General features: G+C 35.3%; 1 long non-coding RNA gene across 3 annotated transcripts in view; it reads left to right on the forward strand.

Moving 5' to 3' along the window:
- The window catches only part of LOC115287639, a 213,806-nt gene that overhangs the window by 11,581 nt on the left and 182,984 nt on the right, over positions 1-19,241 (forward strand). For 2 of the 3 annotated variants that reach the window (XR_003906575.1, XR_003906573.1), the window contains exons 2-3: positions 2,963-3,016; positions 4,710-4,833. This is a non-coding gene — a long non-coding RNA (uncharacterized LOC115287639). Of the gene's footprint in view, positions 1-2,959; positions 3,017-4,709; positions 4,834-19,241 lie in introns of all 3 variants that reach the window. The other variant, XR_003906574.1, reaches the window with a different exon arrangement.

Genomic DNA, 19,241 nt, shown 5'->3' on the forward strand with positions numbered 1-19,241 from the left:
GAAAGATATTGACGTTAAAGCAAACTGATCTCTAATTTCAAAAATATTGTCTTATCCTGCCTCACATTTCCACTGTTCACTATCTTACCTTCTCAGCCGCCTAGAAAGGTTGTGGTATACTTCACTTGTTCCAGTTTCAGGTTACTCGATTATGTTTCTTCAAAACATATAGAGTTGATAGCTGTTGAAATTTTAGTCAAATCCTTTGTTACCCTAAATCATATATCACCAATAGTTCCATATTTCAAAGCCTCAAGGCTTTTTGAAGTAATTTTGGACCATCTTCCTCTGTATTTTGTTACATCACAGATATTTGGCAGAAATTTTAATCTTTTTCTTGTAACTGAGATTGACCTTACATAGTTTTGTTTTGGAAATGCTCTTGAAAATCTTCCTAAAATCTAAGACTGTATGAAAAGAAATATTTGTTGTCACTATTTCCACTCATCCACATTGGCTTGAAGGGGTGATCATATGCAAAATTACTAAAGGTAGCGTATTTTCAAATGTGGAGAGAAGCATTCTTGTTCTCTGATTGTTCTTACTGTTTTCACTTCTTGAAACTTGTCCTAATGCGTCAGCTGGATTTTCATGCTCCTCCTTCTCTTTCTCTCCTCCTTTTCTCTCCCCACTTCCTCCCCTTCCTCTCCTTTTTCTCTTCTTTTTTATCCTTTACATGACAATGATTATTAGCATTTCTGTTATTATTTTTCATTATAACTTGTATTAATATTCTTTGCTGTGCCATACTTAGTTTGTCATCATTTTGCAGAACCTATGTTTATGAAGTGTTATACAGTTCTTGGTGTCTCTGTTTTTATTAGTAAACTCATGGTAATTCTTATTATTTATATCTTAAATTTATGATAAGTTTGCTCTATCTCTAAATATAGGTTATGTATTTATTTTTTCCCATTATTTTCTACGCATTTCTCAACAAAATAAAAGAAGCTTTCAGGTTGGTGGATAAGACGTGGATAATTTTTTTCTTCACATTTTTACAATGCATGTATAATAGATATAATTTCTTTATCATAAAATTATGAATTCAGTAACTTATTGATACTTTGGGTATGAACATAGACTAATTCAAGTGTGTAGACAATTGAGTGAGTTAAATAAGAAGGGCAGAAAAAAAACCGGAAACTGTAGAAGATGAAATGGCATTGCCTTATGTATAAAGAAGCTATCTGTAGCTCCTGCGATTACCTGAGTGTCTTTGGAATCCAAAGCAGCTTGGAGCTTATGAGTGCTTGTGAAGATAAACATAATAATAATAAAAAAGGTAAATATCATTTATATCCATATTTTATATAATTTATATCTGCATTTGTCTGTATAATCTGTGTCCTGTATAGTCCTTCTCTAGATATAAACCATTATGAACTGAAATACCATACTACCCTAATTTTATTAAGGAATGGATTTGGGAATCAGATAGAATCTGATCAAGCTAGTGCCACCCATTGCTGATGGATAAGATGAAGCCATTCAGAGCTCATATAGTGACTCCAATAAAGTAAACAAGAAACAGGAAGTAGTCAAATGCTTTTAGCATACTAAATTTAGGGATATTGTTTCAAAAGAAGCATGGATAATTCACAGTAACATGAAGACACTTTCCTGAACAGTCCCTGGTACCTTTGGAAAGCCAGAATAGAATTTCTGGATCATCTTTTTAATTTTCTGAGGAACCTCCATACTATTTTCTGTGGTGGCTGAACAATTTTGCATTCCCAGTAACAACACACAGAGGTTCTCATTTCTCCACATCCTCATCAACACTCATTCTTTTCTGTTTTTAAATGATAGTAGCTGGCTAATGTATATGTGATGATATATCATAAATGTTTAAAATTCTGAAATGAATACTTTATCTGTTATGTATTTTAAAATGTTTTCTTTTAGGCTGTTGCTTGTCTTTGAACTGTGCACATAAATTTTTATTGTAGCAACATTAGTCAATTTTTAAAGAAATGATCTGGATTTGTGTCTTACTTAGAGGGAAAGGTTTGCACTAGCCTCAAGGTTATTTAAAAAAAAAAATTTGTGTTTTCAACTATTACTTTTCATTGGATACAAAACTCAGATCTTTTTTGCCCAGATTCTTGAACCCATAGGTTTATGCCTTTTGCCAAATTTAGGACATTTTTAGCCATTATATCTTTGGATACTTTTTAGCCCCACCCATTTCCTTCTCTTTTTTGGGGACTCCTATTATGAGAATGTTAGATCTTTTGTTATAACTTCATAGGTCCTTGAGACTTTGCTCATCCTTTCTGCCTCCCAATTTATTTTCTCTCTTTTGTTCAGATTTCATAATCATCTTCAATTTCAATGATTCTTCTGTCTACCACATTCTTCTGTTGAGCCCATCTGTTGAGAGTTTTTATTTTGGTTATTGTTGAGTGTTTTATTTTGAAATTCTAAAATTTCAACTTGATTTTTCTTTGCGAAAACTTTCTATTTTTTTTTCATTCATTTCAAGTGTGTTTGTAATTTCTTATTCAGACATTTTTTTATGATGGCTGCTTTAAAATCATTGTCATATAATTGTAACATCTGTGTCATCTGGTTGTTGACATATATTAATTGTGTTTTCTCATTCAAGGTGAAACTTTTCTGATTTTTGGTATGACAAATGATTTAAATTTTTTAAAATGTTTATTTTTGAGAGACAGAGAGAGAAAGAGAGAGAGAGAGAGCCACTGAGCACTAGTTGGGGGAGGGACAGAGAGAGAGAGGGAGAGAGGATCCCAAGCAGGCTCCTTGCTGTCAGCGCAAGGCCTCACGTCGGACTTGAACTCAGTGAACTGTGAGATCGTGACCTGAGCTGGTCTGACGCTTGACTGACTGAGCCACCAGGTGCCCTGGTATGATAAAAGATTTCTGATAAAAACTTAGACATTTAGGGTATTGAGTTTACGAATCTGGATCTTATATAACCCTTCTCTTTTAGCAGGTCTTCTCTGATTCCAGTCTGATGGAAGAAGAGGATGGCACCTATTGCTGCCAGGTAGGGGCAGCTCTCATCGCCTCAGCAATGCCTGGGATGCAGGGGTGATTCTCATTATTGTTGGGGGGGGTAGAAATTTAGACTTTCTAATAGACTTCCACTGAGACTACTGTGTCTAAAAAACCAGTACCTTGTTCCTTTACTATTCCCACCTTCCCTCCACTGACACCAGAATGGTGGTGGCTGGGGAGAGTAAAGTGAATGATGGTGGAAGTCCTGACTCTCCAGTAGTTCTTCTCTGATGCCACCTTAGTGTGGAGGGAGAGGGACAGCTTATTAAACTGGATGTGGCTTGATGTCTAGGCTTCCCATGTGGTGCCCACTGACACCACGAGGGGAGGCTTTCAGATCTCTGATGGCCCTTTTGTGACACTACCCCAGTTGCCTCCTTATGACCTAACAAGCCTTTGCTGGTGTGGGTGGGCATGGGGGTCATGGCTTTTTCTGTGCTGTTGGGCTAGAATAGAGTGATTATTGGCTAAATTTTTTCTGTCTTGCTAGACTGTCCCTTTCCTTGTCCTTCACTTAGAGAGAGAAGGCTTTTCTTGAGGACTTTTTGGTGTATGCCTGTTGGCATACCTCACCAGCTACCAGTCTGAAATAAAAGCAAAAAAAGAAAAAATCACGGCAATATCTTTCTTTGGGTTCTGAGTTCCTTAGCTGATGTGTCTTCTTCTTTCCCCTTTCCAACATGTTAGGTTTATTTATACAGAATGTCCAGGGTAGAGAGCTGTTTATTTTGGGAAGAACAGAAAAAAGTACAGTTGATTCTTGTTACTCATTGTTATTATGTTCTATGAAGTCACCGTGAACACTGAATTAGCAAAGACTGTATCATTGCTCCTACGGGAAATATAGGGTTAGAGTCCTGTGAGCCTTTGGTCTTAATATTTTCATCAACTGAAGAACACATAACCTTGTTTTATGTTTAAAGTCATCTCATTTAACATATATTATTGATTTACTAGCATTTAGCATGTAACTCCTGTCGGAACCAAGCTTCTCTAACACGTGTGTTTGCTCTGTGATGTATGTCATAGCTTTCTTGAACATAGATGAACAGTAGATGGCACTTAGTACTAGTCTTAAGGGCCATTGCAAACAGTGAAATTACCAAAAAACGTGTCACTAAATATACTGTGAGAAAGACATTCGTTTACAATAAGAGAGCTAGATCAGAGCATCGTCTTGTTTGATTTCAGCTGGGAATGTGTACATTGGGTGAGTCAAATGTTTGGCTGCTCTGCACAGGTCTGCAAATGACCGGAAAAGCACCATGAGTATTGATTCGGGGTTACAAAAAAATTTGAGAGAGTAGACCAATTCGTAAATACAGAATTGGCAAACAATATGGATCAAATGTATATCGACTTCATCTTGCCAGAGTGGAAGCCAACTATCACTTTTATAATACTGTGTTGCATTTAGTTCTTTCATCAGAATGATTAATGTTGGAATTTTAATTTTATTTTTATCTGTGGAGAGACAGTTGGCTTAACACCTTATAATGAAGAGCTATCTATAACAGACATTTCAAGTTGTTCTCTAATGTCTGTTCTCACTTTTCTTCTTAAGTAGTAGAAGCTTCATTTTTAGTTGAACATGTAGCTGCTTAGTTTAAGACTGCATTTCACAGTCTTTTGAGTAAAATGCTGGTGAATATGAAGAAGAAAATGTGTATTTACCTTTTTAGATATTTACTTAGAGTTACATCCTTCTTCGTTCATCCTGGGCCATGAGTGAGTAGTGCACGCTGAGCACCGCAGAGCAGCAGGATAGGAAAGCCAGACTCCCTCTCGATTTGATGAAGATCCCATGTAAGTGCCTAACAGCCTGCTTCCAAATCTTTTTATATATAAGAAAAATTAGCTTTTATCTTGTTAAAGCCACTGTTGCTTTGGTTTTATCACTTAGAGCCAAACCTAAACTGATACTCTGTCCTCGGTGTAAAGATTAAAAACAAAACCATTTTTTTATTATACGATAAACCACAATCTATATGGGATAGTTTCTGAAGTTTCTATACTGCTACATTTATAATTTCATAAAGGTCTTCACAAATCTGACACTGTTTAAGATCGTTTATATTTAAAGCATATTCTTAAAAACTCACATAATATTCTTTTTCAGCGTTTCCTTAGCTAGATTTGTGAATTTTCTTTTCATCAATTTTGGAATCTACTTGACCAATTTTTAGAAGAAGAGAAGGATATATATTTTTATGTCAGGTGATCTTGTGTTCACCTAAAAGAAAGCAAAATTTTTATTCAATTGGATTTTTAAAAGTTGGAGTAAACTAACAGCTTCACAGTATACAATTTTTCCATTCAGTAATACATTGCTTTGTTTATTAGGGCTTTCTTTTTTTCCCCTATTTTTGTAAAGTATTATAGACTTCTTTATGTAGATCTTGCACAATTCTAATCAGGTTTCCTATATATTCTTTCCCATGGTCTTTCTAATTGTGCCTTCTTAGAACATAAGGCAGCTTTCATTTTTTGTGTTGAATATGTATTCAGGAATCTTACTTAATTTTTTTATTCATTCCAGTAGATTCTCATGTATGTTTCAAATACAAATAATGACCATCTTGTTTCTTTTACATATTTACAATTTATCTATTTTTCTGGAGTTAGAACATTCATTGGGATTTCCTAGTGATACGTTAAGTGTGCCATGTCCTGCACTAAATTTTTAATACAAATTATCTTGCTTAATCTTAACACATGCCCCTACTATAGAAACCATGATTATTCCTGTTTTACAACTGAGAGAATAGAGAGGACTTGCCCAGGAGAGACAGTTTGCATGTGGCGTAGCAGGCCTGTGAAAGTGGAATTTTAACCAATGCCCTTGCAGTGTTAGCATGAAAGTGGGAATCACTGTTTGACTTTTCACTTGAATGGATCTGTGTGAAGATTTTTCTATATACCCGGGAATTGTAGTGAATAAAAATGCTAAACTTTAATATGTTCCAATACACTTCTTTTAAAAAAATTGTTCAAATCAGAATAAAATCCCACTGAGTTTTGCACATTTGATGGGTGTAATGTGTTACCTCTTGTCATTTTAATTTTTGGTTTTGATGCCTAATAAGTCTCTTTTCATATTCTGCTTTTTGAGGAACTTTTTGAGTTTCTCCTTCTGTGAGTTTCCGGTTTAGATGTTTGACCTATTTTTTTCCAGTTGTGTTATCTTTTTAATGCCAATTTGTAAGCATTCTTTGTTCTTACAGTAAAGTTTTGTCAGTTTTAGATATTACAGACCTCTCTATTTCAAGGTGTAACCTGCCTCTTAAACGTGTTCTCAACTCTGGTCTTACAATTGCTGAACATTCTAAAAATTCATTCAAGACTCCAAAATATTTTTATTTATGTGGGTCTGTTTATTAAATATGTACTTACTATATTAGAAATTTAAATGGGGGGCTTTGACAACATTTATTAACTTATTTTAAGATAAATTGCATCTTAGCATTCTTTGTGAAAACTGTGTTTTCCAGAACAAACAAAAATCACTGAGAGTAGGATCGTTTTATATTTTTACAAATTTCATTAATGTTTGCCTTTATAAAAGAGAGCTAGATTCTTTTTATCTCATTCTGCATTAAATATACTGCCGTGTGTCAATTTAGTTGAGGTATCGGAACAAAGTCTGTCCTAACACAGAAATGTAGTTGCAGGAGAGTGGAGTATTGACATGCCTGAGCAGCTCAGTTGGAGAAGTGTCAGATTCTTGGTTTCTACTCAGGTCATGATCTCACAGTTTAGGAGTTCAGGCGCTGGGTCAGGCTCTGTGCTGATAGTGTGAACCCTGCTTGGATTTCTCTCTCTTCATCCTCTACTTACACAAACATACAGTCTCAAAATAAATAAATAAACTTAAAAAAAAGTGGAGTATTTGCTTAGTGGTATCAGATAATTATCGATACTACTTTTGATACTATACCAACACTGGACAATAAAGTTTCTTAAAGGTCAGTTGCAATGTGAAATCTGCAACTCTACTAATCAAAGTTTTGCACTCTGTTTTATTAACATCCATTGATTTAACTGGCACCTAGAATCACTCTTATACCCAGGCATGGTTTTGTGGCACAATTTGTTGATCACTAGCAAAATTGGTACACTAAATAATGGTGGTCTTCCCAATATTGATCTATTATAAAATATCCAAAAATGGATTTTTCTAATATCACCAATAATCTTATCAGATTATTGGGAATCCAACTTTTGCTTGAAATCTTTTTTAATTATTATTGTTCACAAGTACTGTTATTTTCCTTAAAGTGAAGGCTTACTTGTTCATTTTTGAAAAGAGATCTGTCAAATAGTGATGTCAGAATTACTATAGTTACTGTTTGTTCCATGAACAATAATTTAGCCCCAACTCACACAGTCAAACAAGTGCTATTTTTGAAGATCAACATTATATTTTGGTGTACAGCTGAAGGCTTTATACATACTTCCTATTTAGTCATGAGAAGTATTTAAAAGAGGTGTGCACAAGTGGGTGGGATTAAAAGAAAAGCTTAAAAATCTTATTTTTATCTTATTTTCTGTATATCCTCTCTATACATCCTGAATAGCAGGATAATGGAAATCAATCTACATATGTTTCCTTGGTGATCTAGTGGCAAGATTTTCCAGTTCCACAGATAAAGTCATCAATAGTCAATTTCCCACAATTCTTCATAGATTGTGCTTAGAATGTGGTATTGTTTTAAGGTGACTTTTTGTGCTAAGTCAAATTAGTGCATTTAAATGATTATCATTACTAGTGGTCTTGATTGATGAGCTACATAAACTTCTCTCATTCCAGATTTTACAATAGCTACCTCTAAGCTAAAGCTTAATTGCACCTTGAAAAATATAGGGACATTTTTATAATGCTTTTGGGAAGGTGGTTGTGAATTAAGAGTAAATAAACAATACTGTTAAATAATATAAACACTCACTATTTCTTTTATTTGTACACTACCTAGCTCTAAGGAGTTCAGATTTATATATTGTTAAATTCTTTTTTTGGTCTTTAAAAAATTTTTTTTTTAATGTTTTTTTATTTGTTATTGAGACAGAGAGAAACAGAACATGAGTGGGGGAGGGACAGAGAGAGAGGGAGACACAGAATCTGAAGCAGGTTCCAGGCTCTGAGCTGTCAGCACAGAGCCCGATGTGGGGCTTGAACCCACCAACTGTGAGATCAGGACCTGACCCGAAGTTGACTGCCCACCCGACTGAGCCACCCAGGCGCCCCTATATATTGTTAAATTCTATTTCTTAAAAAATATTTTACAATAGGACTTTAAATTTTCAATTTACAGGGAAACAAATGTGAGAATGGAGATTGTAAAGCAATTTATTCTCTACTGAGGAGATCATCAGTGACCTCCACACTGGATTTGCATTCATCCTTATCTTACTGGATCATTCTGTGACACTTGACAAGTTTTACTGCTAATTCCTTGAAACTTTCTTCACCTTCAGCTTTTGTATAACTTTTTAAAAAAATAATACTTTTCTCATTATTCCTTTTTCATATTCTTGCTGTATTTTAAGAAAATCATCCTTCAAAGTGTCTGCAGACTCATGGTCTCTGCTCCTGGTACAATATGCTCCTTTGAATCTATGACTCTTTGTGTGGCCTCATTTGGGACACTCGTGTTCCCAGTGACTGGTTACATGATGCTAATTCCCCTGTTTGTCTCCAGTTCAGAACACCTGACCTTACTTAGCTACTTTCTGAGTATTTACATATGATCATTCCATAGATATCTCAAATTTCTCATATCCTAAACTGAACTTGAACTTATTATCTCCTTCTAACCTTGTTCATCCCTTTGTATTCCCTGTCTTGGTGATTGCTGTGGAGATTCATCAACTGCCCAACAGAGCACTCAACCTAAACCCAAAGTCACCAAACGCTTTTGATTCTACATTCTCTCTGTTCCCATTGCCACTGCTCTTACTGTTTACATAATTATCATCTAGAGTATTATTAATAAGCTCTCATAATAATAATGATAGTTATTGAATAATAACTGTATGTGGAAAACTTTACAAGTATTGTTTAAGTTTCACAGTGACCTCATGGTTTAGGTCCTATTATTATTCCCACTTTCCAAATGAGAAAAGCTGAGCCTCACAGAGGTCATGTACTTTGTCTAAGTTCACAAGTAAATTTGCCAAGTAAGTGATAAACCCAGGATTTTGTGTTGGATCAAGGTCCAACCTATTACAGTTTGGTAGTTGGCATCTCTTTGCTTTGTCAGAACTAAGTCTAACCTACCCTCTACCCTACTTCACAGAGAAGCTTCTAAAATCTGATGAATCACAGCATGATATAAAAATTCCAAAAGAGTCCCATTGCCTGAAGATAAAGTTCAAACATAATCTCTCACAATATGATTACTGTGCTGATCTGTAACATTATCTTCATTGCTATTATTCATTGCTGTATACATTTTTCTCCAGCCATACTGAGTTTTCAGGGGTCCCTGAATGTGCAATGCCATTTTGTATTTCTTCATCCCCTTCTAAGCTGCTATTTTCTCTACTTGGAATATCTTTTCCTTGTTGACTATCTAATTCTTCAGAGCTCAGCTCATGTATCACTTCTAGTAAGCTTTCTTTGACCTCTCATTATACTTCTTCTGTTTCTAGTAAATCCCTAGTATTTACTACCTGGTATCTAATAGTTGATAGATAAGGGCAGAAATCATATTTGTTTTACATTTATTAACCCTCAAGCTTTGTGCAACTAATATTGACACATGGCACTAAAATCTTTTTTGACTAAATGAATAATTTTTTATTAAAATTTTTTAATGGCTTTATTTTATTTTGAGAGACAGAGAGTGAGCGGAGGAGGGATAAAGAGAGAGGGAGACACAGAATCCAAAGCAGGCTCCAGACTCTGAGCTGTCAGCACAGAACCTGATGCAGGGCTTGAATCCATGAACTGTGAGATTATGATCTGAGCCAAAATCTGATGATTGACTGACTGAGCCACCCAAGGTGCCCCGTAAATGAATGATTTAAATTATTTCAGAATTCACCACCTGGTTCAACTTACATTTTGAACAAATTTCATGATATTTTATTTTATTTATTATGCATTGCTTATAGTGTATAGACTAACAGTATCTTTTCTTGCATCATGATATATTTTAAATAATTGAATTGGGGTTGGAATAAAAAATCTATGCAATTTTCATTAGTAACCTTATTTCATTTTTAACAATACTTCATAAAGAAAATGTAAATATAAGTACAAGTGTAAAGCAATGATAAAAACACTGATGAACTCCTATAAGTTGGGGGAAATATAGGTGGGTCAAAGACCATGGACAGCAGATAATAATTAGATAAGACAATTTTTTGAAATTGAGTACAGTTGAACTTTTCCTCCAAAACACCTGTCATGGTGTTTGTAGGAGATAATACTTTATTACAGGAGAAGACAAACATGCATGGCAATAAATCTAGGTTTCTTTCCAGATTTTAGATTAGTTATCTGAAAACCTGGCGATGTCTCACAGACAGAGAAGGGCAGGAGTGCATTTATTGAACAAAACAATAAATAAAATCACAGAAACAAATACATAAACTACGTATTTTATTTGCCTAGGACACAGAATAGAATACATTTAAAAAAGTTTAGCTTTGACCTTTGAAAGTAGAAATGCAAGAAAGATGCCTCAGTTGTCATCGTGAGGCCTGGATGACCCTAAGGTTAGGGTGTGTTGGCAGGCACGGTGTTCAGAGCCCAGTTTGTAAAGAAGGCATTCTGAGTGTGTGTGGAGCCTCCTGGTCAACCAGGGATCACATCACGCCCCATTATGTTACACTTAGACTTCTTCATGCATTTATATTATGTCCTTGATTTTTACAGACATTTGGTTTAGAGTCTTGAACTTGATGAAGTAACTGGCCCTCTGCTTGGGAAACAGAGTCCTCAGCTGGCTTGAGGTAGAGGAACTGGACAAGGGTAGTAAGAATTCGTGTTTGCTTGGTTGCTTTTTTACCAGAGGGCCAAGGTTTTGGTCGGGCATTTCCATATTGCTACATTCTTAACTACTCTATAACTTAATTAAAAGTGTTTTTTAATATGAAGATTATCATTCTTTACAGTTATTTATGAGAAAGAAAACAGTTACAGAAATTCTGTATTGGAAACTATAAATTATTTTTAAAATAACAGCTGTCTTAAGTTCTAACAGAATTCCTGGAACCAAGTGCTTAATAATTGTTGAACTAAATTGCATATCAATGAAAATCCATTTTTACTCCCTGATATAAATTCTCTCATCAAAGTTATATCATTTTTAAAGACCAACTCAGTCTTCATTATATGGGTTACTGTTTTAGTTTACTACAGCTGCCATGACAAAATACCACAGACTTGGTGACTTAAGCAACAGAAATTTATTTTCTCACTCTTCTGGAGCTAGAAATCCAAGACAAAGATGGTGATAGGATTGGCTTCTCCTGAAGTCTCTCTCTCTCTCTCTCTCTCTCTCTCTCTGTCTCTCTGTCTCTGTCTCTCTGTCTCTGTCTCTCTGTCTCTGTCTCTGTCTCTGTCTCTGTCTCTCTCTCTCTCTCTCTCTCTCTTTGGCTTGCAGACAGCTGCCTTCTCACTGTGCACTCACATCATCTTTTCTCTCTGTATGCATATCCTTGGTGTCTCTTCCTCTTCTAATAAGGACACTATTCCTGTTGGGTTAGGGTCACATCCTTATGACCTCATTTAATCTTAATTGCTTCTTTAATGTTTCTATCTTCAAATATAGTCATTGGGATTTAGGTCTTCAATATATGAATTTTGGGGGGAAACAATTCAGTACATTAATAGGTACTATAGTTTAATGCATTTATATGAGTAATACACAGTCAAAAGAAAATGTGAACTCTGCCAAATTCCTGAGATGAAAGAGTTCAATGTATAAATACCAAGATGTGCCAAAATATTTTTGTCTCCAGGATTTTTTAGCAACATTCTGAAACTAAGCCAATCTTTTTACTCCCAAATAATAGTTTTATGAGGAAGAACTATAGCTTAACTCATCATTTGCAAAGTGAGAAAGTTGCAATCATGATCAAGCTCTGATCCCACACTCCAAATATCCCTTTGTTCAGTTACACTCAAATATACCCCTACACTACTGTCTCTGTGAGTGGTTTCTCTGTCTTGTTCTCACTCTATCAGTGTGTGTACCACAGTGCATAGTCCATTTTCTTCTTTACTGTGGTAGGTTCTCCTTCATTAGGAGGGGTCCTGGGGAGACCCCAGATGAGTGACGCAATGTGGTTCCCAAAAGCTGATGGCTAAGGGAAATGTGAACAAGGGTATGCTCCTCGATGGAAGTGTGGATGTTCCCAGAAAGCAATGGAAACGTGAACATCCCTGTAAGCAATGGAGAGGGCCCAAGAGCTGATGACTAATGGCAAACTTTATTAGGGTGTAAAATAAGATGCTGTTCCTCCTTACAAGCATGGAGACATAAATGTTTAGTCAGCAGTAAATGTTTGACCAGAACAATAGATACAGATAAAGAAAGGACAGAACAGGAATAGCTTGCTGCTATGTGCAGGCACTGCAGGCACTGACGCACTTGGCTGGTGACCAGGGAGGCTCTGTCTTGCACGTTCTCCCAGGACTTCATGAGTCCCATCAAATCCCATGTTCCCAGGGTACTGAGAACAGAGGCTATGCAGGGATGGTTCCTCCCATCCCCCAGCACTTCACTACTTCTTCATCCTGAGGCTAGGATTGCCTTCATTTTGCTGTTTTCTAATGGTCTGGTGTAATGTACCTTATTCATGAAAGTGTGTCAAACACACGATTAACTGTAATGAATTGGAAATCCCTTTCATAAAAACCAGGTATCTTGCTTTTTAGGATAGTTTTTGTGGGCTTTCCTAAAGTCATAATTTTATGGTAGGTCATGCAGAAAGTGAACTCTTATTGGGCATCAGGAAGGCACATGACAAGTAATGAGAACTAAGCCCAACATGATAAGAAGGGAAGTGCTAGCCTGTGAGCATGATGATGAGTTTGTGCTGAGTGTCTAGACTGGTAGCCTAAAGTCTTTGGGGTGTGCAGCAACGTGAAAGATAATGAGCACAGAAAAAAGAACTTCTGAGTTTATAAGATTGAGAGTAGAAAATAAGCTTTTAATGGTGTGTAGCTGGAGCATTGGAACTAAAGACAGAACAAATACAAAATGACTGTTCAAATACAGTGAAAAATATAAAATTATGTCAAAAGAAAAAGAAAAGGACATTTGAAATTTCTAAGGAAGATTAATCACGATGTTAGGAAGTCGTTAATTCTTTTAGTCAATATACATGGATTAAGTGCCTTTTAGGTGCTAGTTTTGTGGTGAAGAAAACATGGTGAATTTACCATGGGGAAGATGACAGAAAATGTTCTCACTCTAGTTGAGCTTATAATCTAGTTGGGTTAGACACAACAAATAATATAAAAATGAAATATTGTTTCTGATAGTAATTTTAACCACAGAAAAATAAAATGTGGTGAAATACAAATAAACTTGGTGTGTGGCTAATTTAAAGTGGGTGATAAGAGAAGCCCTCATGGAAGAGGTGACTTTTATTGAGATGTGACTATGAAGGAGTTGTCAAGAACTGCGAATAGTCTGAAATTTAGCCCTACTTGCCGGCTTACACTTTAGTTTGACATAGTTTCATGGATGCTAGTGGAAGACACAAAATTCTTGGGTCAGACCACAAAAAAGTTTATTGCTCATACCAGAAACCGCATACGTTGCATGTTTGGGTTGGTCCTCTTTGACCTCTGAGTCCTTCTGGAGCAACGCAAAATGGATGGAATAGTTTGGTGTTTTATAATGGAGTGCAAGCAGGCCTGCTCAAATTTTGCCTCAAGGCAAGACATTATCTTTAGCATAATACTAGCATAGTAAGTAAATCTGTTCTTTGCCTTGGAGGGAGACACTTTATAAATATCCTTGGAAAGACAGTTACAAACAAGGAGAACTGTAAGAAACTCATGGAGAATTGTCTGTCAACAGAGCGTAGGCAAAGATGTGGCTGAAAGCTTCCCAGTCAAAAGCAACAGAGAGAGACATAGGCCTGGTATGGCTGAGGAATGAAAAACGGCTCCAGCATGAATATAGTGAGATGAGAACAGTGTGGTAAAAAAGGAGGTCCAAAAGGTAGGCAGGGGCCAGGTCTTGAAGGGTTCTTTAGCCATGTTATTGTATTAAAAAAATAATCTATGAGTCTCTGGCTAGAAAGGCTTAGCTAATTTTCTGTAAGAAGAGGATTTGCTTCAAAAAAATGAATGCACATATATGTGTGCACTGGGTTTGAAATTATAGTTCTTCCAATTTGCTTAAGTACATATTCATATTATATATGTAGATTTTTCTCAAGAAAATCTATTTCTATTATATTATAAAATTTAATATGTGTTTACAGAATTATATATTTATAATTGAGAAAATTGAAGATATTAACTATATTTAAATATACTCAAATCATGATGTTGCCTTACATAATTTTTTTTAGCCATGAGAGTAAGGAGTATTTTATGATTTTTATATCCCAAATGTATTTCTTTTACATATAATGTGTAATTCTGATAACTCCTATTATATCAAACATACAGGCCATGGCATCTTTTTCCTTTACTCCCTTAAATTGTTTTTCAGGTAAAGTTTTGTTACTGATACTTCTACAGTCTTGTGCAGTGTCTGAAAAAAATAGCTGCCAAAACAGCCTTTCCCAAATTGCTTGTAGCTTTGAAAACATAACATAGGTTTATGGAAGTCTGGCTTCTTGGAGTTATAAAAAAACAGAGATAATTTGCTTGACACCTTCTTTCAAATACACGGATATCTTTTAAACCATTCATTCATTAAACAAATAGTCAAGAGTCTGTTGTGTCAGGCAATGGGTTAGGCACCAGGGATGATACCAACATTTAAAAGATCTCAGTTTTCTCTCTCTTTAGATTAGTAGATTTTATGCAATATATCACAGTAAGGCAATCTAATAATCAAGGTGTGAATAAAGTCTCAGGGGAATGCAGAAAAGATGAGTACCTTTTTTTTTTTTTAGTACCTTATTCTTATTGAAAGATTATGGAAGACTTCAAAATAAAACTAGTAGTTATTTTATTTCCTCAGTGACAACTCTTTATTGGTGGAAAGCATCAGTTAATACTGTTTGGTCTAAATACTAAGCTACAATAGCCTTCCTATTAAATTTTACCCATTGGACAGAGTTGGGCTCTCTGGAGCGTCATAACATATATGTTACTCTCTCCATCCCAATAATGCCTGTCCCCATGGCTGACCTAATTAGCATCTGAATACTCCCTTTATATTTGATTTTTGTCCCTTATTTATAAAGATGTATAGAGTTTTCTTAAATTTTGTTTTCTTTCTTTATCCTACAACACTTGAATTTTTGCTCACAATAAAAATTTATTGCTATAGTTTATTTTATTTTTATATATTTTGGGCTAGTGATCTAATAAATACTCTATTATGTCTTTCTTCCCCAGAGCCACAGTTTATAAATAGAGTACAGCAGTCAGTGCCTAGTGCTATACTTTAAGAGGGATATAGATGAAATAAAATGGTCATAAGGTAACAGCAGTGTGCAAAATAATGGGGAATCACTTCTCTTGAGAAATAAGCAAAGAAACTAGAACTATTTAGCCAGACAATATACTTAGCAAAGACTGAGGCAGGATTTAAGGGGCCTCCTTAAATACTGGTCAACTGTCACATAGAAATAAAATTATTAGACATATTCTTCAAGGCCTTACCGGCACCCTTATTAAACTGTGTCAAGTGGAGAGAGGAGGATGGAAATTACTGATGAGCAGTTGTAAGGTTTATGAAGATGGTTAGGCCCATGAACAGGAGCTTAGCACTACACCAAAGAATGGAACAAGTTAGATTTGGGAAAGGAAATAATGCAGTCTGGTTTTAAGATTTACTTTAATATTTGTGTTCGAGTTGCATTTGTGGTAGGGGAGCAGTCATATAATATGGGAAAGTAGTTTTAGCTTGGGTAGGATGATAGGCTTTGAATTGTGGAACTAGGCAACAGAAAGCTCAGCTAGATTACGTATGAAGAAACTTAGGCACAGAAGCTAAGTAATGTGCCCAAAGTTAAACAGGTAGTATGTAGTTGAGTCAGAATTTGAACTTAGGATGTCTGATTCTAAAACCTAGATTCTTAAGAATTACTTTACTTAACAATAATAGCATATTGTTAAGTAAAAAAAAAAAAATCAGGTTTCAAATACTAGTATTGAACTTTTATAAATGAATTCCATGTATATGCCTGAAAAAGATCAGCTAGATATTCCTAACAATATTAACATTAATGATCTATAGGCAGTTTGATTTGGGGCACTTAAAAAGTTTCATCTTTGCGCTTTTAATTTTTCACAAAAATCAAGTATTTAAAAAAATCCTCTCTGTGCTAAATGAAAATGTCTGTCAACCTGTAATTATAGACTAAGAAAAAATATCTTTCAAGAATGAGAGCAAAATAGACATTTACAGAAATACAAAAACAAAGTTTGTTCACAACAGACTGTAAAAGATCAAAATTCTAAAGCTTATGTATATCAGGTGATACTTGATAGAAATGATGAGTTTTATAAAAGCATGAACAGCAAATAAAGTGGTAACTCTGTGGATAAATCTAAAGAAACATTAACTCTACAAAGTAATATAATAATATCTTTGAGATTAAAAGGTGGAAATGTAGAAGAAAACTTAAAATCTAATGCAAGTTATCTACAAAAAGCAAAAATAAAATTATAAATAGATTGTGAAGATATTATCCATGGATGGGAACACCTAATATTGTAAAGTATCCATTTCACTTCACTTGAACCAGAGAATCATTAAAAGCTTACTCAAAATATTGGTTATTTTTTGGGGGGGGTATGGTATTTGGTAAGCTGATTCTAAAGATTAAATAAAAGTGCAAAGGGACATTCTTGAATTACAACAATGTGGTAGGATTTTCCCTAGAAGACATCTAGATTCATTTATAAAGCTATAATTTCAATTAAAATGGTATGATATTGGCACAAGAATAGATAAATTAACCAGTGGGCAGAATAGAAAACTTGGAAAGAGCCATATACATAACCGGAGTCTTATCTGGTAATAACTGTAACAGATGAAGATGATGGATATTTAAAATATGTGCTTCCAGTGCAATGGGTTATCTATAGGAGTAAATTGGATCTAAAGTTCACATGATACAGAAAAAAATCAGTTACAGGGGTATTTTTAATCTAAATGTGAAAAGCAAAACTGAAAATTTTAGAAGATAACAGAGGGAATATAGTCATGACCTTTATGTAGGGAAAGATTTAATTCACACACAGAATGAAAAATTAAATGATAAATGTTAAATCAACCACATTAATTAATATTCAGAACTTCCATTATTAAAAATGTACTGTAAAGAGAATGAAAAAGGCATGGCAAGCCAGAGATTTTTTTTGCCATATGTATTTAACTCTGGAACAGTGCTCGCTACGTATAAGGACTCCTAAAATTCAATGTGAAAAAAACAAAAAGACCTAAACTGAAAACTGTGTGGGAGACTTCGATACTACACAGAGACAGAAAATCAGGTGGTCCATAAATGAAAAGACACTCAGCTTTAGTCAGATTAAGGTGTGTGGTAGACTATTGAACCTTTTCCCAGAGAGAACTGGCTTTTTACCTCCGTTTCTGAGAGTTAATCTCTAGGCTCCAGGAAGGTCATGCCTGATCGAAGTGTCTTTGCCTGGTTCATTGTGCTGGATGGTGTCACAGGGTGGTTTGGGGTGAGAGCTGGCTAAACCAGGTATCAGTGTGATTTAGAGGAAAGACCACAGGCCAAGCCAGATGATGACAACATGATTTAAGATACGGCTTTGGATTCTGAAGCTTGACCTCTGGAGGAGAGGAGTCTGAGATCAGCCAGTGGGAAATCAGTGTGGTGGAGTGCCTGTAAAGACCCCAAGGCGTGGGGAACTTCCTTGTTTGGTGATAGCCCCTGCTTGTGGCCGGATATCAGTACCCAGGCACAGACACACGATCCTGACTCCATGGAGAGGCCAACAGAAGCTATGTATTTGGTGTTTTTTCCTGGATTCTGTCCTATGTTCTTTTTTTCCTGCATATGTATGTATGTATGTATGTATGTATGTATGTACATTTCCCTGCCTGATTTTAATCTGTATCCTTTTCCTGAAATAAGGCATAATTGTGACTATAACAGCTTTCAGTGAGTTCTCTGAGTCCTCCTGGAGAATTATCAAACCTGAGGTGGCTTTCCAAACCCCCGAACTCTCAAATGGTGTCAGAATGAGGACAGTTGTGTGTGGATTAATTCTACAGTTGTCTTACCTCAACATTATGGAACTGGAATTTAAAAGGCACATGAATATTTATTACATGCTCATTTGATTGGCAAAAGTTCACAATACCAACTTTTGTTGAAAATTGTAATAATTTGGAAAGCAGTGAGGATGAAAATAAAATCAGGATTGTGATTTCAGCTACGGTAGAGGAAGATAGTTGAACCAGTTCTGGGAGTGCTACTCGGGGAATAGGTTTTCTGCAAGTTTTTTCTGCATGTCTATCTTACAATGTAAAGATAAGAAATTAAATAAAATTTAAAAAGACTGGATAGATAATAGTACTATAATTATCTATACTGGGTCATTTAAAAGTCTTCATTTGTGGTTTTCCATTTTTTTTATCACTAAATTATATTCTTTAAAAAATAATAAAAATATAATCAGGTTGCCTGGGTGGCTCAGTAGGTTAAGCATCCAACTTCGGCTCAGGTCATGATCTCATAGTTCATGTGTTCGAGCCCTGCATTGGACTCTCCACTGTCAGCAAGGAGTCTACTTCAGATCTTTTGTCTCCTTCTCTCTCTGTCCCTTCCCTGCTCATTCTCTCTCTCTAAAAAATAAATACACATTAAAAAATATAGTAAGAGTAATAGAAACAAAAAGAGTTTAAGAAACAAAAAGTCTGAAATAAATGTGGTGCAAGAATTAAAAAGAACTGACGCAACAATGTCAGAGAAGATATAAAGCTGGCTACTCACAGTGTCCAGTTGAAAGAACAATGGTTCAGGGTCCCCTCTCCAATTTTGGGGCCCAGAAAATTCGTTTTGTGAGTGCTCTCAAAGTTCATCTACTG

This window comes from Suricata suricatta, chromosome 3 (assembly GCF_006229205.1).
Source record: "Suricata suricatta isolate VVHF042 chromosome 3, meerkat_22Aug2017_6uvM2_HiC, whole genome shotgun sequence".
In the NCBI taxonomy this organism is placed as follows: Eukaryota; Metazoa; Chordata; class Mammalia; order Carnivora; family Herpestidae; genus Suricata; species Suricata suricatta.